Raw genomic sequence first — 21,111 nt, forward strand, 5'->3', positions numbered from 1 at the left:
ATAGCAAATGAGTATTAAAATTAAGTAGGATTTGAATCTAGGTCTTCCATCTAGTCTTTTTTCCTAATACTCTACAGCTAATAACCTGGTTGGGTTTAGGGGGGATTCTGCCCATTTTCTTCCTAAACCTAGCATGATTTTCCCGGAGCTATATTTTCCTTGGAAGTAACCTTTCCATAGCATATTGGGTTTATTCCCAAAAAACCAGGCCACTGCTGCTACCTAGAAAACAGCAAACTGGGCAGATTCCTCTCTGATCTCCTGGGTAAATACTCCACAACTCCTTGGGAAACACCCCGGCTTCAGAATTGGGCTGTGGATCTTCTCAGAAGCCTCCCCTCCCCCTTCCACTTCATCTTCTTCCCATCTGCTTGGAAGAATGAGGGGCTGTCTCCTCCAGCATGTTTTGTGGCTCTCCCATTCACTGCCTCAGTGGCAGGCTCTATGGGGCCTTCACATTCCTTCTTTCCTTAGCCTGATGCAGGCCACCTGTCTCCCTGGAGGGGAGAAGAGGAGGGAGGGGCGATGGGAACCAGGGGGATGTCTGATTGGCAATTTGGGACTTAGGGTGAGTAACCAGATCCCAGAAGAGGGATAGAGCAGGGAAGAAGATAGCTGCTTTGGGTGGGGGAGGGTGGGACTCTGCAGGGAACCATTTGCCAGCCAATTGCTTTTAAAGTTGATTTCCTTTGGAGGAATTCTAACCCAGGGTACAGCAGCCTATATCTTCACTGCTGCATATTGCAACCTAAAACATAAATCCCTTTGTTCAGATGGATGTTTTTGTTGTTTTTAGCTTAAGGGAAAAAGATTCCATAGTCTCCCTCAATGACCCATCCCAATACTTCATTTTATTTTAGTAAGAAATTTCTTCATATGTCATTTAAATCATATTCCATTTTTAACCCTCAGCTACCTCTGACTTTAGTTTTAATGGAGGTGTAGAACTGTACCAATGTACTACCATTATTCCTGGCACATATGATTAATAAATATTGATTGATTGATTGAAAGAACACTAATTAGTTTGGCTGATCTTTTTTAAAAAATAGATTTTTATTGATACTTTAGTTTTTGTTACCTACATTTTTCCTTTGCCTTCCCCTTCCCCTTCCCAGAGAGGCATCGTATAACAAATAATTTTTTTTAAAGAAACAAAAAGAGAAAAAAATCATCAAAACCAATTAATTCATCGAAAAATCAGGCATTCAGTTCCAATGATTTTGTGTTGATGAGAGCCATCTACACCAAGAGAGAAGATTATGGAACTGAGAGTGGATCACACAACATAGCATTTTTACTCTTTTTGTTGTGGTTTCCTTGAATTTTATTTTTTTAACTTTTTGATCTGATTTTTCTTGTGCAGCAAGATAATTGTACAAACATGTATGTCTATATTGGATTTAACATATATATTTTACCACATTTAACATATATTGCATTACTTGCTATCTAGGGGAGGGGGTGAAGGGAAGGGGGGCAAAATTGGAACACAGTGTTGAAAAAGTATCCATGCATATGTTTTGAAAATAAAGAAAACAAAAAAAAGAAAAAATTGGGCATTATTTTACACTCTTCCATTCCCATGGAGCCCTCCCAACTCTGCAATGTAGTGGGGACTGTTATTTTCTGATAATCTCTTCTTTGGGGCCAAACTTGTTTTTTTAAAAATTCACAACAATGTTTTTTATTGTTTTATAATTATTGGAGTATTATATATATAATTTTCCCAGCTCTGCTTTTTTCACTTCGAATCAGTTCCTATAAGCCTTCCCATGCATCTCTCTGTATTCATTATGCTCATTATTTCCTAAGCCACCATAATATTCAATTACATTCTTGTCTAAACATTTGGTACAAACCAAAGCTATGTTTTAGTTATCCTCTGTGCTGTTGATAACAGCATATTTCCCTAGCTTCCCAGTAGAAGCCACCCCATCATAGTCATCTGTCAGGTGGAAAAAATGCTAGCCTGGGAGTCAAAGACTCGGTTTCTAGTGATAGCCCTGCCACACATTTGCTGTGTGACCCAAGCCTGGGGCTTCTCTGTAGAGCGAAGGGTTGAGCTAGGTCATCCCTTCCTTTCAGTGCTAATATTCTGTGATTCTGGACCGCCTGACTCTCTTGTTCCCAAGGGGGAACTGCCACTTTTCAGAACAGTCATGGAAGTTGGATAGAGTCTTTTTGCCCTTGTCAAAGCCTGGAAGGGAGAGAACCCAAAGGAGGAAATATATTGTTTCTGAATCTTTCCTGTGGAGCTTGCTCAGTATTTGTGTGAGTGGGTAAGGGAGGGTGGAAGAGAGAGAATGAGCATTTATTAAGCACCTACTGTGTATCACTCACTACTCTTAGCCTTTTACAAATATTTTCTCATTTGATCTTCCGGAAGGTAGGTGCTGTTATGATCTCCATTTTACAGTTGGAGAAGCTAAAGCAGATAGAGCTTAAGGGGTTTGCTCTCAGGGTCACACAGTTAATAAATCTCTAAGGCTGGGATTTGAATTCAGGTCTTGCTGCCTCCAGGTTCAGATTGTCAGAAGAAAAAGAAATGGAGGCCCAGAATCAGAGATCAGCATGGCATATTGTATAGAGACCTTTCTCTCTCCCTTCCTCAAACTGGGTTAATCCCTGGCAGGCATCCCACTGGTCTACTTCATATTCTAGTTTGATGCTATTGCCTTAGAGTAAAAGCTAAAGGCAGGTTCTATCTTCAAAAAGTTCTAAAATCAGCCTTTACTGAGCCATTCATTCCCAGTACCCGTTCCATGAATTCCTACTGCTGGTGAGAATCTGGGTGGAAGGGAATCTTTAGTTCACTGCATCCCATTCCCACCACTGGAAAAAAAAAAACTCACTTCAGAGCATTTGTCTTGCGAACATTGGCATTATTTTAACATAAGGAAAGCAGCACATGGGATTTATTGGACTTATTAGAATCAGGTCTGCATTTAAATCCCATCTCTCATTTACTCTTTGATTCTAACTGCCTTTTTCTGATCCTCCAGTTTTTCCTTTGTAAAATTATGGAATTGATCTAGAGTAGAGACTGGTTTCATGCAAACCATGACACTCCAGAGGGTGGGTCTGAACAAGATTAAACAAACTATAATTGGGAAATATTTAAATAAATAAAAATTTAATAAACCGTAGGTAACATTACATTTTCAAACCAAGCCAATATGCAGCAGGGATTCATTTGTATGAATTAATGGCCCCTGTTTCTGTGTGTGTTTGATGCCACTGGCAGGGGTCTGCCAGAGGGACCCATGACACAAAAATGGTTAAGAATCGCTGCCAACTTTAATATTCTGTATTTCTAAACAACTGGGGGAGAGACCATCTAAAGCCAACCATCTTAAATTTATAGAATGGGAGTTTGACTTGAGTTTGAGATAGATTTATTCTGAGGAAAGCAAGAGGAGCTGGCATCGGACTGATGAAGGACATCATCCAAGGTAGCAAAGAACCAGGAGGTCAAATGTGGAAATAGGAAATAGGCAAGAGGACTTTAACACTCCCTTAGTGAGAGGGAGTACCACTTTCTGGCAGAGAAGAACAGGGAGGAAAACTTGGGTTGGTCGGGCTCCTGTGAAGTCACTGAACAATGGGAGCAGCAGTACCTTTTTTCTGCTCTTTACCCGTTCTGTTCCTTTTCTCCAGTATTGACAAGAGCTTAAAGACTAAAAACTAACCCTTATGGTCCTGATGAGGACCAGCAGAGGATCAGGACTGCTGTTCTGAGGGACAGTGTTGATGAGGGAGTGCATCTGAGGGTTGCTATTCAGCTGACCCAACTCTAGGAGAAGCCTCACTTATTGCTCTTGGGGGCCTTTCATGGCTGTCATTTCCCTCTTCTTGATGTTCTTCACATATTACATCCCACCAAGCACAGGCAAAAAGGGAAGAAAGAAAGAAAGAAAGAAAGAAAGAAAGAAAGAAAGAAAGAAAGAAAGAAAGAAAGAAAGAAAGAAAGAAAGAAAGAAAGAAAGAAAGAAAGAAAGAAAGGAAGGAAGGAAGGAAGGAAGGAAGGAAGGAAGGAAGGAAGGAAGGAAGGAAGGAAGGAAGGAAGGAAGGAGGAAGGAAGGAAGAAGGAAGGAAGGAAGGAAGGAAGGAAGGAAGGAAGGAAGGAAGGAAGGAAGGAAGGAAGGAAGGAAGGAAGGAAGGAAGGAAGGAAGGAAGGAAGGAAAGGAGGTGAGAGAGAAAGAAAGAAAGAAAGGAGGAAGGAAGGAAGAAAGAAAGAGGGGAAGGAAGGAAGGAAAGGGAAGGGAAGAAAAGAGGAAGGAAAGGAGGTGAGAGAGAAAGAAAGAAAGAAAGAAAGAAAGGAGGAAGGAAGGAAGGAAAGAAAGAGGGGGAGGAAGGAAGGAAAGGGAAGGGAAGAAAAGAGGAAGGAAAGGAGGTGAGAGAAAAAGGAAGAAAGGAAGGAGGGAAAGAGAGAAGGAGGACTTATTAAATGCCTACTACATACCAGGCACTGTGTTAAGTACTTTGCAACTATCTCATTATCTCATTTGATTTTCGCAACAATCCTAGAAAGTACGTGTTACACATTACCTAGTGCCAGGCTTCTCAAGGATGTCTCAGGCCTTTTCAGTCTAATGAGCTGGGGCCATTTCCACAACTCATTGTCTGGGAACAGGTGAGGAGCTGTTAGAGGGCAAAGTTTTCTTAGTTTTTGGTAAAAATGATCATAATGGGGAATAGACAATACTTCCCAAATTCCCAGGATTTCTCCCCTAGAAAAAGTCTTACTTGGCCCAAGCTATCCTTGACTTAAACATCTTTTTCTCCTATCTCCAGCACTATCCTTGAAAAGGAGTCATTAAAGCTTGATTATAGAAAAAAAAAAAACAAATATGAATCTCACCAGAGATGCCAATTATGTCTTTACTGTCTTGCCCGGCCCTTCCCTGCTATCCCAGTTCTGTGTACACATGAGGTGTTCAATAATTGCTTATACATGAACAATTTAGCAAATGTACACATTGAGGTGTTCAATTATGGCTTATAAATGAACAATTTAACAAATGTAACAAGACCAGAGGGGAAAAAAAAGATCTTTCTCTTGTTCCTTCTGAACATCTCACAGCTGGATCTACCTTGTTGGCGTGTTGCATTCCCTTGGGCATCCCAAGACATCGGGATCCTATTTTTAGATTACTATTTTGTCCTGTTTAAAAGTGTGTGTTGGAGGTGGGCATAGGATGTAAATATCTCCGTATTCAGACTGAAGGGAATAGAAGAGGAGAGTAGACTGTTGGTTGGAACAGCCATTTTTACCCCAAGCAAGAGGAATTGGGGACTAATTAAGAGCAACAGTCCTAACTGTCAGAACTGTCACTTGCTGGGTAATGAATAGGTTTCATTTAACAAATCACCATTTTGTTTACCCACAGGTGGGCAAACCTGCTTCTTGGTTCAGATCTCTCCCGCTTGGTTCTGATTAAATTAATGTCTACTTCAGCAGATTTTCCCTTGATCTTCCTTCCCTGACCAGTTCCCTTGGGCCACTCAGTCTGTTCATTCAAGTTCTAGGTTTCCTGGGCCATATGACAGCCAAGTGTGGGAGAACCAAGACCCAGAAATAAGACACATCAAAAATGAACCTCCCTGGTTAAATTTTCATTTTTATAGACAATTCAGACCTTTGTGTCTTTTCCTGCTGGTGAATGGAGGTATTTGCTCACATCCTACTTCTTGTCAGTCAGTATCTGTGTAACACTGGGCAGGTCACTTACTCTCTCTGGACCTCAGCTTCCTCATCTGTAAAATGATGGACTAGATGTCCTTCTCCATGGTCCCTTGGAGAACCTGGGCTATGTGGAAGTGGGCTCAGTAGATAGCCCAGCCTGGAAACAGGGAAACAGGAAGTGCCTTCTGGAGATAGTTTTCAGCACTTTTATGATCTGGCCCCCGAGCCCTTGAGGCACACAGAGAATTCTTTAGTTAATGGCCATAAAGTGCTTTGAAAATAACTAAATGTTAAGTGGCCATGGGGCTGGGGTTCAGTAATTATTTATGATTTCAGATGAGCTGGTTAATTCACCAGGAATGGGCGGCCATGGGAGTAAATCATTTAGGAGAATGTAAATAGCAAAGACTCACCCTACTTTCCCAACCTTCTCCTGCCCTCTGGGGCCCTGGGCTGTGTAATTTGGACAAGCAAAATTTGTCTGATAATGCTATATCCCTACTTTGGATTTTAATAAGGTCTGTATGGCTTTTTTTTTCTCTCTGCCACTGAGAGCCTTACTGCCTTACTCCAGGTAGAATCAGAGCTTGGAGAGGTCATTGGGTCCAGTCCTTTGCCTCTGGCAAGATGTTCTTTCAAGTGCCTGAGAAAGAAAGTCTCTTTCCTTCCTGTCAAAGGGTCTTCCATCACCTCTCTGGGTAGCATGTGCTTGTATCTTATAATGGGAAGTTTGTCTTAATATCTTTGTCAAGTCTCTCGTGTTATAGTTAAGAAACCACTCTTAACTCAGTGCTCCCCGCCCTTATTTCTTTCTCTCTCATTCTATATCATATCTCCCCATCTGCCATCCCTAATCTCTCCTGGGCAGGAACTCAGCTGTCTCACCCTCCCACCTTCACAACTGTCCTCACTGATGTATGTACACATTCACTTGTGCTTTTCAACAAATGCTTAGTGAGTGCCTACTACATGGACATCCCTTTGACCACAGGCTTGGATTTCTAATCATCCATCTTCTGTCTCTGGAGTCAGAAACATTTTTTTGGAGTTTACATCTCCCCATTCTTTCCCATCTCCATCCCTACTCCCTTCCTTCATTCTCAGCTGTCCCAGCCCTCAGAACTGTCCCACTTCTACCCTCCCCCCTTTTCCAACCAGTCACTCCCTTCAATTAAGAATCCTATACCTTCCCCCTTTCAATTGGAAGTCTGAAATGAGAAGTGGAATGAAAATTTCCCATCTGAAATCTAAATTACTCCCTTTCCTTCTCCTGAAATGAACTGTTTTTCCTTATAAGGTTTAGGGAAAACAGAGATGGGCAAAAAAAAAAACCCAATAACAACAAAAACTCTGTGTCTCTGTCTCCCTCTCAGCAAGACCCTTTCCCTTTGCACATTCACTCCATCCACAGTCTTTGAGGTCCAGTGTCTCACCCATTCTACTCCATGTCCTTAGTTGTTGAAAGACAAGGTAAGATGGCCAGTGAAACAAAGAGGTACAGGACTTTGTGATGAAAGGCTGAGACCATGCTAGAGGGGGTGGGGAGAGGCCCATACAGTGGCTCACATTTCAGAAACCTGTATTCTAAATGCCTGAAAACAGCTGACAGCCATTGAAAATGGATAAAGCAGGATTAGGACATCCCTTCCAAAGAGAATGATCTGTAGAGAAGCCTAATGTGATATCCTGTCCCTGTAGCGTCATGGCTAATTCCTCAGGCCCCACTCACCTCTCTGTCTAGGGACTGGGGCCAAGACTACTGAGAAGGGGGATACTGCTGGAAAAGAGAGAGACAGAGACAGAGAGGGACATATGCATACAGACAGAAAGAGACAGAGAGACAGAGACAGAGACACAGAGAGACAGAGACAGAGAGGGACATATGCATACAGACAGAAAGAGACAGAGAGACAGAGACAGAGACAGAGAGGGACATATGCATACAGACAGAAAGAGAGAAAGAGAGAGAAACAGAGAGAGAAAGAGAGAGAGAGAGAGGGAGAGAGAGACAGAGACAGACAGAGAGACAGAGACAGAGAGGGACATATGCACACAGACAGAGAGAGAGACACACACACACAGAGACAGAGACAGACAGAGACAGAGAGGGGCATGCATACAGACAGAGAGAGAGAGAAACAGAGAGACAGAGAGAGACAGAGACAGAGAGAGACAGAGACAGAGAGGGACATATGCACACAGACAGAGAGAGAGAGAAACAGAGAGACAGATAGAGACAGACAGAGACAGACAGAGAGGGACATCTGCATACAGACAGAAAGAGACAGAGACAGAGACAGAGACAGAGAGACAGAGACAGAGAGAGACAGAAAGAGAGGGAGAGAGAGACAGAGAGACAGAGTCATAGAAACACAGAAACTCAGAGAGAGACAGACAGAGAAGGATAGAGACAGAGAGGGACAGAAATATAGAGACAAACAGAGACAAAGACAGAGAGAGAGAGACAGGGACAGAAACAGACACACAGACACAGAAACAAACTTAGAGAGAGAAAAAGACAGAGAAGGACATAGACACAGACACAGAAACAAACTCAGAGAGAGAGAGAGAAGGACAGAGACAAAAAAGATCCACAAAGACAGAGAGGGACATACACACAAAGAGAGAGAGAGAGAAACAGAGAAACACACAGAAACAAACTCAGAGAGAGACAGACAGAGAGGGATAGAGACAGACAGAGAGACAAAGACAGAGAAACACACAGAAACAGAGAGAGACACACACAGAAACAGAGAAAGAGATGGAGGACAGAGACAAAGCAACAGATAGAGAGGGGCAGACACAGAGGGACAAAGAGACAGCGACACAGAAACAAACTCAGAGAGAAACAGAGAAACAAAGAGGGACAGGGACAGGAGACAGACGGAAAGACAGAAATCAAGTAACAGAAACAGACAGACATAAATAGAGATAGAGGGACAGACACACAGAGAGACGGTGAGACTGAGGGGGCCGCTCACTTTCCAGGGCCCTAGAAGGCCAGTGATCTTTGGTATCACCCAGGAGATTAAGTCTCCAATTTATCCAAGTCAATACTGAGTCCTAGAAAAGTCTGTTCTAGCTCTTTACTCTAGACTTTTGAATTTTCAGGAAGTCCCTCTTTATCTAACCTAAATCCCTCATGCTAGACAAAAGCCTTTGGCAAAATTCCCTTTTGGTTGTCAGGGAACTAGCATCAACTTGCTTTCAGAGTTTTTGCTGCCCTCAGCCGCTAAGGACAGTGAAAGGCGGGGGAGAGCAGACCGGAACCCAAAGCTCAGCAGATGCCCTGTGCAATGTATGTCCTGCTCTGGTGGGATGGGCACTCGGGATGGGACTCGGGTTTTTCTCACTGAGGAAGGGGGAAAAGAACCTGAAGCCCTAACATGCTTGGGCTGTGTTTAATAGTATATATTTGTGTTTATTTTCTCCTGTTAGAAGTAGCTGCTGCAGTGGTGAAAGGAATTGATGTTTATTTTGATAACGAGTTCTCAATGCATTTGCAAACTAATAAAATCATCTCATTAGGCTGCATGTTTAATTCACAACTGTACTGTGGGGAGACTTCCCTGGTGGCTGATGGGTAATATTAGCTTTCTCCTGAGACTAGGGGGAATGTGTGCCTGTGTCGGCTGCACTTAGTCTCTCACTCGGGCCGTGCGGTTCCCCCCATCCAGCCCGTTCTTTCCTGCTCTCCCCGCTCGCCAAGGACCCCTGATCTTAGGGAGTTATCCAGGACAGGCCGGCAATTCTCAGCCACCTTCTAGGAATTCCTCCTCGGCCCAGGAAAGAAGATTGCTTTCTTCTCACTTGGATCCCACTGACGCTGCTTTGCTGGGGGAGGGCTGGGAACAAAGGGAAAGGCAAGGGACACAGCCAAGCTGATCCAAGAAGCCTTTGGGGGTTGCCAAGTGTCTAAGCCCCCGTGGTGCCAGCTGGCAGAGGGGACAGAATCGCTGGAATCTATTTGAGGGACACAGGGGAAGCATTGCTCAGTGGGTTAAACAAAGGGCAGGGGAGGGTGTGAAAGAGTCGCAGCAGGAGGTGACACATGATGAGGCTCAGGGATATACTTCCCAAAGCTGGGAGGAAATGGCCTGAATCTTGGATGCTTCCTGGAAGTGAATCCTACTGACTTGAGGGAATTTTTTTCATTCCTCCCTAGCTGTGACCTCCTGGAGGAGGAACAGTCGTCCAACAAGCAGATTCTCAGATGCGGACTTCCGCCACTTAACTAACTTGTGTCAGTCAACTCTTATGAACCTCAATTTCCTTGTCTATACAATGGGCACAAGAATGTCAGTACTGCTTGCTTTACAAGGTTGTTACAAGGCCCCAGTGAGATAATGTGTGTTAAGTACTTTGTAGATCATAAAACTGGCTATATAAATGTCAGCTATTATTATCCCTTCTTGGCCCACTTACTCCAATAATGGTGAGGGAAACGTGGCCTCCGATTTGACTTTTCCACAGCTTTCTAGCTAGGGATGGACTGCAGGGTCCAGTGGTCCAGAAGGGAGCCCATCTTCTTGACCCCATGTCTCTAGAAAGCACAGAATGTTCTGAGCTAGTGATGGGTAGGGGGTATCTGGGTGATACAGGGGATAGAGTGCCAGGTCTGGAGGCAGGAAAAAGCATGTTTCTGAGTTCAGATCTAGCCTCAGATATTTCCTAGGCAAGTCACTTAATCCTGTTTGCCTCCGTTTCCTTATCTGTAAAATGAAATCAAGAAGGAAATAGCAAAAATATTCCAGGAAAACCCCAAGTCTGACTGAAAAAATGACTCACCAACATACACAGGGGAAGGTTTTGGGGAGAAAACATATCTCAGTCAACATAGGATCCTTTCTATCTACAATCTCAGGGATGTCATTGCCTAAAGAAGGATCCGTGGCCCCCATGTCAGTGTTCAGAATAAGAGAATTGAAACCCAGTGGTCTGACCAAAATTAAAAGGCTTTAACCTGTGTGACAGGCTGGCAGAGCTTACCTGCATCCGAAATTCCATTTCATCCTTGTGAGTAGCACCTGCTGTCAAAACTTCCTCCGATAATGCAGATCAGCAACGTGGCTGGGACTTTTGCCTTAGAGATTTGCCTGGGATATCTACACAGAAAACAAGCTTCTGGAGTTTTTGTTTTTGTTTTTAAGTCAGTCCATGTATTGTTTGCACTTAATACAGTGTTTGACAAGTCAAGCCAAGCCGGCAAACATTTAATAATTGCTTTATAGTTATGTGTGTGTATGTATATGTATATATGTATGTGTATATGTATAGTTATGTATGTGTGTGTGTATAAGAATATTTCTAATGTACCAGGTATTATGCTGAGCATCAGTACAAATACAAGGCCTCCAGAAGCCTCCATCCCAATGTGGGGGAGGGAATAGAACATAAAAGGGGGCTGAATCGTAGGGGTGAGGGGAGATACTTAGGGAGGTAAGGTTAGGGAATTTGGTGAAGTCCAGACAATCAAGAATGTTTTGTCTGGACCCTTCCTCATTTGGTAAACACTTAAAATGCACGAATGAGTCACTAACTTCCTCTTGGCTGGATGTCTAGTGTCTCTTGAGTACAGAAGTTGGATCCGAGGCTGATTCTTCTGTGATGTATAACCAAGTATCTGTTAAGCTTGTTAATTGTATGTTTACTCAGAGAAGAGTTTTTTTTTTCCCTTTTTCTTTATGAAGCAGTCAGGGTTAAGTGACTTGTTCAGGTTCACACCAATGATTGAGACAAGATTTGAATCAAGTCCTGACTTTAGGCCCAGAATTCTACCTACTATACTACTTAGCTGCCCCTAATCCTTGTTTTGGTTAAGATGGGGAACCATTTATTAAGGGCTTATTATATGCCGGGCAATTTACAAATATCTCATTTGAGTTTCACAACAATCCTGAAAGGTGGTGGTTGTTATTATTTCACTTTTCTCTGACAAATTAATCTTTCTTAATCATATCATTCTCTTGCCTATCAGTCTGTCAGTGATTATTGCCTTCTAAATAAAATTCAAAAATCTTTGCCTGGCATTCAAGGCTTTCACATTCTACTCCATCCCCTTTTCCAAACCTATTTCACATTTCCTATTGCTTTTTTCCATATACTCTAAGCACCAATCAAACCAGATAATTTTATGTCTCCTGAATATCCCTTATGCTTACCAGCTCTATCCCCTTATGTATGTCTGAAATGTTCTTTCTTTCTCTTCTTTTATAAAATGTTTTCAATTCTCTTTTGTATATATCACTATCACTTCTCAAGGACTCTCCTCCACCCTCACCACTAATAGAGGGTTCTCTTCAAATACATATGTAGATTTTTGTGTTGTTCAGACATGTTTTCATGACTCCATTTGGGGTTTTTTGGGCAAAGATACTGAGGGTGGTTTGCCATTTCCTTCTCCAACTCCTTTTACAGATGAGAAAATGAGCAGTAATTTGCCCAGCTTGTTAAGTGTCTGAGTCTGAATCAGAACTCAGATCTTCCTGACTCTCTACTTGACTCCAGGAGCAGAGCTCTATCCCCAGGTTATCTAGCTGCTTCTCACTACTTGGGGTAGAAGAGTACAGAAAATACCTTTTCATTCTGTAGCCCTACCTCAGCTCTGATCTCATGAGCTTCTCTGTCTCTGCTAATATCCCACTGAAAACAGTCACACTCCTGGTAGAACCTCTGTGTTGGCTTCTTGTTTGCAGTGGCTTATGAGGTTCTCCTTTTGCTTTTTGGAAGGAGCATCTCTACCCTCTCTGCTTCATTTAGCACCCAGAGTCAATGATAAGTGTTTTCTCTTGAGCTGTCTCCTCAAGGTCTAGCTCCCAGAGGAAGAAGAAGGGAGGGGAGGTGGTATGTGCACTCGTGCATGGGTGTGTTTGGAGGGGGAGTGAGATGGGGGAGAATGTTGGTATATCACAAAACCATGGAAAACCAGACGGAGAAAGAGTGAAGGAGGATGGTCAAGGTTAGGAGACAGAAAGTGGCCAGCACAGCAATTTTTATTTGTCTTGATACCAATATAGTGGAAATGCGGCCTGTTGTTATTTGCAAAGAAAACTTGAATTTTGTTTTTCTTTTCTGAGTAAATTACAGAAACTTGAAAGGAACTTTGGAATTGATCTAGTCCGAGGATTCTTAACCTGGGAGAGTCCATGAACTTTTTTTGTAAAAATATTTTGATAAATATTTCATCACAATTGGGTTTTTTTTTAGTAATCCTGTTTTTTATTTGATGCATTCTAAGTCCATAGGTTTTACCTGTCTGCCATGATAATGATTAAGAATCCTTAATATATGGTCCAGTATGAAAATCTGCCCTTCCCCCATCAGTGTAGCCTCACTTTTTGTTGGCCCTTCTTTATTTTTAAGAAGTCTCTTTAAACCTCTGTGACTCTGTTCCCACTGATCTTCCTAACCTCCCATTCAGCAGCTATTTTATTAAATGCCTTCTGTATGAGCAGGGACTGGCAGAAACAAATTCAAATGCTGTTTCTCCAGAGCAAGTCACTTAGGAACAAAAACATAGACCTAAAAGGAAATCTGGAGTCCAACCTTCTCACTAAACAATTTAGGAAACAGAGTCACAGAGAAGTTAATTGACTTGCTCAGGATCATACTGCTAGAAAGTGTCTGAGTCAGGAGTTGAACCTAGGGTTTTCTGATTACTGATCTCACACTCTATCCAATGTACCTCCTGGCTGCCTTTACATACAGACTTCCTCAGAGATTTTCAAGTTTATGCAAAGAACTGTGCCTTCTCAGACATTCTTTTTGCTTGAATCACACATTATGGCAGTATTGTTAGTTATCTTTATCTTGTTTTAGTCCAGCATCTAGAGGCTCAACAGGTATTTGCTGAGTGAATGGATTAATCATGTTTTATAAAATTAATGCTATTGGCCTCCTACCACCATTTTCAGGGTTCAGGTCAACTATATCCTCCTTTAGGACCATTAAGATCTCCCTCAGCTCTAAAATCTGTGATTTTATGTGTATATTATGTATGTGTTTTGAGTTTAGTTGAGTGGGAAAGATTTTCATGATTTTGTGTCCTCAGCTCCACCTTGCCCTCCCTCTCACCCTGGCCACTTCATCTTTATGTCTCTATGGTCCTAGTTCATCTTCTTAACTTTGTCTCCCTTCTCTTGTCTTCCCCTCCCCCTTTCTACCCCATCCCATCTCACCATGTCCTATCCCACCACAATGCCCCCTCCCCCTGTTCCCCATACTATCCCATCCTTTTATTCTTTGCAGTCACTCTGGGGACAATTATCTTTGTGAGCTGCTCTCTTCTCCGTCAAAGCTCTAATTGCATGGAAGCAATCCTGTGAGTCAGAGACTGAAAGAATGACCCAGATAGGATTCTGCCTTCTCTAGGATTTGTAGCCTCTTAAGAAGTTGGATGGGAAGGAATGTGGGGCCCACAGCAGAAGCTTCTCATTGATTGATTTCTTTTCTTTTTGTCTTCCCTAATATTTGGGATCAGGGCTGACAACTTTAGAAAGTAGGGGTGGGGGAGGGACTGCTAGGACTGCACCAGGATTCCAGAATCCAGAGATTCAAACATTTCTAGTAGGGTAAAGGGAAGAGCTAGGGACTTCTTAAAGAATGAATTAGGTAGCTTGACTTTTCCTTACTTCTGGCAAACAAATGTATTCCCACTGGAAACTGAAGAGGGAAAAGCAAGATCTACTTCCTTGTCAAGGACTGACAGAGGGAAAGCTTTTTCTGAGTCTTCTGCTAAGCCAAGGATCAAAAGAAAGGAGTCTCTTCTCACTCTGAATTGTGGTTGGGACTAGTTAAAAGACCTTGCATTGTCTTGACATTACACTGATATAGATAACTATTCTTTTTTCCTCTCCCCTCCCCTTCTTCCTTTCTTCCTTCCTCTTTCTATTCCCTCCTTTCTTTCATCTTCCCTTCCCTTTCCCCCATCTCTTTTTCTTTCCCTAACTCCCTCCCTTTCTTTCTCAGTTTCTTTCTTTGTTGCTTCTTTCCCTCTTTCCCTCCCATCCTCCTTTTTTCTTTCTTTCTTACCTTCCTTCCTTCCTTCTTTCCTTCTCAAGAAGTGCTTGATTCACTGGTTTAAAGCCATTTCAATTTTTTTTCTCACTCTGACAATCAAAAACTTCTTTCTTGTGTCCAATACTAAACTCTTCTTTAGCCTTCAACAGATGAGGGAGAAACTGCTAAACACCCTTCTCATAAAATTATGGAGCAATTGATCATCCTAATTTTTTTTCTGGAGAAATATCCCTCACCCCCAATTCGCTTACCTCTAAATACTTCCAATTCCTGTCTTCCCAGGACCTATTTTCTAGCCTTTTGTTCATATTTCTTTTCATTCTTTCTCTTGGATGCTTCAAAACAAGTCCTTCTGCAAACTTCTCCACAGCTGTCCATGCTAACTACCCTATACCATAAATGGAACTCAGCTCAAGGCCTTCCTCCCTCCCTTCTTCTCTTATTAGGCCCAGAATCCCATGGGGGGAGCTTTCTCTCCTCCCTCCCACCTCTTCCTTCAGTGTCTGAGAACCACAGACTTTCATCTCAAGTCCATTCGTGTTAGCTGAGGCGTGAAGAAAAGTAATAAGAAGAAACAAGCCCAAGGTGCCCCCCCAGCTCCCCACAAATAAATAGGATGTTTGCAAAAGAAAACCAACACAGCCCCATCTCTGCTAATTAGATCTCATCAGCATTTAAACACAGCCACCTCATTTTGTTTGTTTGTGATGTGGGGTGGATTTTTTTTTTCTTTCCTTTTTCCAGTTTCTTCTTAAAATGGAAAGAAAAAAAAAAGCAAACTCTGCAACTTTTTGTGGTCTTCTTGGTGATGGTGGTGGTGAGATATGTGTGTGTGTGTGTGTGTGTGTGTGTGTGAATGTATGTGTATGTGAGTGTGAGAATGTGTGTGTGTGTGTGTGTGAATGTATGTGTATGTGAGTGTGAGAATGTGTGTGTGTGTGTGTGTGTGAATGTATGTGTATGTGAGTGTGAGAATGTGTGTGTGTGTGTGTGTGTATGTGTATGTGTTAAGGGAAGGGGGGGTACCTCTTCCAATTTCCCTGAGTCCCAGACAAAGCTAATCATACACAGATAGACTATATAGTCTTAGAAAAAGCCTCGGAATTGAGGAAAAGATACTAATCCCTGCTTCTCATACTGGATCTCCAGAACTTTCTTCATTCATGACCTGAACCCTCAAATTCTTGTGACTGGAGTAACAAGCAGCAGCAGCACTGTCACTTTGAAGATATCGGTATCCTTATATTCTCTGGTCCAGTAAAGGGACTTTTCTATGCTTTGAATACTTCTGGAGGCAGCCTAGAGTTTAGAAGGTGGGTTTGCCAGTTAATGAAGAGGGATAATAACAGAAGACAAAATGGGTGAAAATTTAAAGGAATAAATTACAAAAAGAAGCCATCGAATTGATCATTCCAAGAACTTCATCTGATCTTCTTCCTTTCTCCCCTGTCCCTGTTACAGCCTCAGAAATTTGACTTTTTCCCCAACTGATTTCTCCTCCTCCCACTTCTAGTAAGAAAACTACCCTGGGGAATCCCAGCTCATTATCCCTACCCATCAATCAACTGTTCACTTTGCTAAGGGTTCTATTCTTTCTCCTCATAAGACACTTTCCATATCAAGGGGACTCCTGAAACCTTAAAAAATACGGGAAAGGAGAGGGGGCATTCTTATTTAAGCTCATTTCATGGCCCCATCAGCTCTTTGTCCATGGTTAATCACCCTGGTGCTATGATGTAACGCATACTAGCTTCCAAATATTTCTCAGTTACAGTGATCACTTGGAAAGTCCTGAGTTCTTTTCACCTTAAGTCTTTTACCTTCAAAGGAGGTGAGATCAAGGTCATACAACTTGTTAGTGGGAGAAACCAAAACTAGAATTCAGTCAGGTCTTCTGAATCCGTGTCTTGTGTCAGTCAACAAGCATTTATTTAGGAGCCACTATGTGCCAGGGACTGTGTAGTAAGTGCTACAGCTATACAAAGAAAAGTGAAAACATCCCTACCCTCAAGGAACTCACATTCTTATGGAGAAAGGAACATATAAATTTCTAGGTCCATACAAGATCTGTTCAAAAATAGATGGTAGGTAATCTGAGAGGGAAAGGAACCAGCAGCTGAAGAGATCAGGAAAAGCCTTCATCTGAAAGTGAGATTTGAACTGAGTCATGAATAAAGCCAAGAAAACTAAAAGCTGAGGTGAAGGGAAACCTTCTAGGCTTGGGGGGAAATTTTCATTACACCCCCTACCATCTGTTATGATGCTTGAAATTCTATCATTAGAAATTCACTTCTAGTCTTGAATGCATTTTGTTCTTGGAGAGTCTATTAAAATGCAAATGGCCCTAGAAGAAGTTAGCCCTGAAATAAGTCATTAACACCTTCTGGGAGGTAACCAAGTCCCTGGCCATACTCTCCTAAGCCCTCTCTCCCCACTACCCTGTCCAGACCCTCAATCATCTCCCTCCTTTGCCGGTTCTCATCCCAAGCATTTATTTTCCATATAACTATATCTCAGATCCTTATTGTATCTTATAGCCTCAAGGTCATGCTCCCTCTTTTCTGTAGGTGTTTAGTAATTATCTCAAAGATTTTCTCTCTTTCTAATCTTGTCCTCCTGCTTTGTTGGTCAGTCAATCAACATTTTTAAACTGTATACCAGGCAGTCTGCTAAGTGCTCTCAGGGAATACATATATGTTCATATCTTCTTGAATATCTAACTTCTCAGTTTATCAGCTTCCTCAACAGCCGTAGGTAACATATTCACTCCATCTCAGTCACTCTGTAGAGGGCAGTTCTGCCTTAGGTCTGACTATCACCTAATAACCACATCACCTTTAATAAATCAAATATTTATGAGTCACCTACTATGTATGAGGCCCTTGGAATACAAATACAAAAGTCGAATGGTACTTGCTCTTAAGGAACTGCCATTCCACTAGGGTACCAGATCACAGGTAAGTTAATAGTTTATCTGCAAAATTAATACATTAATAATAATAAGTCGGGACATTAATACTTGTAAGAATTGGGAATATCTTCTTGAAGGCTGAGTCTTGAGGGGAATTAAGGGGTACAAGACTTTGATTCCATAATTTCAAACTCTAAAATTCCCCTCCGTGATCATAATCTCCTGCCCTTCCATCTCTCCCTCATTACAGTTATCCCTTCCATATCATGGAGATCAGGGGCCTAGTACCCCCCCACTCTGCAAAATCCCCATAAATTTTTTAGCCTTCCTTTTGCAATTTAAATGACACAAAATACAAGAAATTTAAGTTGCAAAGATCACTGTGAGATCACCATGATATGTCACATAATTGCTGTAAACAAACTTGGCATCCTCAAACCAGTGTATAGAACCACAATTCTTTTACTACAAATCAAATTTAAGAAAAAAAATTTGTGTAGCTGTTCATTTATTCTATTAAATAGTAAAATACATCCTGTACAGGTAATATGATAATACTAGTATATACATTTTGTGCATTTATGAGTTACAAAACTTTTAAAGATATCTCTATATTTCTAGCTTTTGCTAGTCATTTGCTGGCTTCCTGTTCTTTTCTCAAATTGAAACTTTTATTTATTTTAACTTTAAAAAAGAAATTGTATATTTATGTAAAAATATGATAAAATAGATCATAGATATAATATATATTAGATGCAACAGATAAAATGTACTGTACATATATTTTATGCATTTTTGAGTTTCTAAACATTTTCTGTATCATCTGCTGGCCTTTTTATGTCATCTGCAGCTTCCACAAAAGTTCCCAAAAATTCCCATTGAATTTCTTATGCCAACTCACAATGCATCAAAGTTGTGATATAGAAGGGATAGCTGTACTTCTAGATTTGCTCTTCATCTTCATCCTGACCTGGCTCCAATCCTTTCATTTCTATCTGTGCCCTCAGAATCCACAACCCCATCTTCGGTCTCCTCACATTGGTCTTGACCCTATCAATGACCAATTCAAAGATCATTCTTTTTCTCCAAGTGCTACTCACACCTAGCCAGTCCTCATCCTTGAACCATCCCATGCATTCAACTGTTCTTGTGTCTGGTAAAGGATATCTCATGCTAAGTGAAAGTAGAACCAAGAGAACATTGTACACAACAACAGCAAGACTATAACGATGATCAATTCTGATGGACATGGCTTTTCATCAGTGAGGTGATTCAGGCCAGTTCCAATGGTCTTATAATTGAGAGAGCATCTGCGTCCAGAGAGAGAACTGTGGGGACTGAGTGTGGATCACAATATAGTATTTTCACTTTTTTGTTATTGTGTGCTTGAATTTTGTTTTCTTTCTTATTTTTTTCCTTTTTTATCTGATTTTTCTTGTGCAGCATGATATCTGTGGAGATATGTATAAAAGAATTGCACATGTTTAATCTATATTGGATTATTTGTCATCTAAGGAAGGGAGGGAAAAAAAATTTGGAACCACAAGGTTTTGCAAGGGTTTTGTTGAAAATTATCTATGAGTATGTTTTGAAAATAAAAAAGTTTTAATAAAAAATGATAATAAAAATAAGGGATATCTCAAAACCAAGAAAGCTATACATGCTAAGTTTTAGAACAAATTCACAGTCTCTTTTCTCAGCCTGAGTCTTGCTGTTTCAACACTAATGCTTTTATTCTTAAGGACTGATTCTCTGACAAACCTCCTTCAGCCCCCACTGCCACCCTAAACCCTTACTTCAACAAAAAATAGGGCATTGTCATTCTCAATTGAAAAATGGTCAAAGAATATGAACAATTTTCTGATGATGAAATTGAAACTATTACCACTCATATGAAAGAGTGTTCCAAATCATTATTGATCAGAGAAATGCAAATTAAGACAACTCTGAGATACCACTACACCTGTCAGATTGGCTAAGATGACAGGAAAAAATAATGATGAATGTTGGAGGGGATGAGGGAAAACTAGGACACTGATACATTGTTGGTGGAATTTTGAATACATCCAGCCATTCTGGAGAGCAATCTGGAACTATGCTCAAAAAGTTAATAAACTGTGCATACCCTTTGATCCAGCAGTGCTACTACTGGGCTTATACCCCAAAGAGATACTAAAGAAGAGAAAGGGACCTGTATGTGCCAAAATGTTTGTGGCAGCCTTTTTGTAGTGGCTAGAAACTGGAAATTTAATGGATGCCCATCAATTGGAGAATGGCTGGGTAAATTGTGGTATATGAATGTTATGGAATATTATTGTTCTGTAAGAAACAACCAGCAGGATGATTTCAGAAAGGCCTGGAGAGACTTACATGAACTGGTGCTGAGTGAAATGAGCAGGACCAGGAGATCATTATACATGACAACAGTAAGCAACGATCAATTCTGATGGATGTAGCTTTCTTCAGCATTGAGATGATTCAAACCAGTTCCACTTGTTCAGTAATGGAGAGAGTCATCTACAATCAGAGAGAGGAGCACGGGAACAGAGTGTGGAACACAACGTAGCAATCTCACTCTCCCTGTTGTTATTTGCTTGCATTTTGTTTTCTTTCTCAAGTTTTTTTTTCCTTCTTGATCTGATTTTTCTTGTGCAACAAGATAACTGTATGACTATGTATACATATATTGGATCTAACATGTATTTCAACATATTTAATATGTATTGGACTAGTTGCCAGCTAGGGGAGGAGGGAAGGGAAGGAGGGTAAAATTTGGAACAAAAGGTTTTGCAAGGGTCAATTTTGGAAAAATTACCCATGAAGATGCTTTGTAAATAAAAAGCTTTAATAATAAAAAAAATTTTAAAAATAAGGCATTGTATTGCAATGTTAAAAGGAAAAATAGGTGGCTGCAGAGGATAGAGCCCCAGTCTTAGAGTCAGGAGGACTTGAGTTCAAGTCCAGCATTAGATACTAGTTATGTGCCTCCGGGCAAGTCACTTAATCCCAATTTCCCTCCCCACTTCCCATCCCTAATGATGAATTTGTAATCTCGGGACCTTAACTGCTGCTTTCTACCTGTGTGTTCTTGGACAAATCCTCTAACCTTGAAGGATTCTAAAATCTTTATTTGTAAAATGAAAAAGACTGTACCTAATAGACCCTGGAGTTCTTGCTCTGGTATTCTGTGATGTTTGCCACCCATAATTCTGAGACAAGCAAGGCTATTTGTCATGAGCTCCTTCATCTCCCATACTCTACACTTCCAAGCCCCCTCTCTGTCTTCACTAATCCTTCCCTCCTTGGTTCAGTAACTGAGTAACAGGTGCTCTTCTCACTTGAACCTTCATCCCATTCTCTCCCTTTTTTTCTGGAAGCTTGCCACATCAGTCTTTTTTTTTCTCTTTTCTTCATTTTCTCCCTATCACTTTCCCATTTCCTATGAACATTTCCAGACTTCTATCCTTTAAAAAAAAAAAAGAAAGAAAAACTT

The 21,111-nt window shown here is 41.2% G+C and overlaps 1 long non-coding RNA gene across 1 annotated transcript; it reads right to left on the bottom strand.

Moving 5' to 3' along the window:
• Window positions 1-18,062: 18,062 nt before the first annotated feature.
• LOC127558983 (uncharacterized) lies at window positions 18,063-20,131 on the bottom strand. Its single transcript, XR_007953048.1, has 2 exons — window positions 19,989-20,131; window positions 18,063-19,069 (listed from the first exon to the last, which is right to left on the bottom strand). It is a non-coding gene; the product is annotated as an uncharacterized LOC127558983 (long non-coding RNA).
• Window positions 20,132-21,111: the final 980 nt, after the last annotated feature.

The sequence above is a fragment of the Antechinus flavipes genome, chromosome 4 (genome assembly GCF_016432865.1).
Source record: "Antechinus flavipes isolate AdamAnt ecotype Samford, QLD, Australia chromosome 4, AdamAnt_v2, whole genome shotgun sequence".
Taxonomy (NCBI): Eukaryota; Metazoa; Chordata; class Mammalia; order Dasyuromorphia; family Dasyuridae; genus Antechinus; species Antechinus flavipes.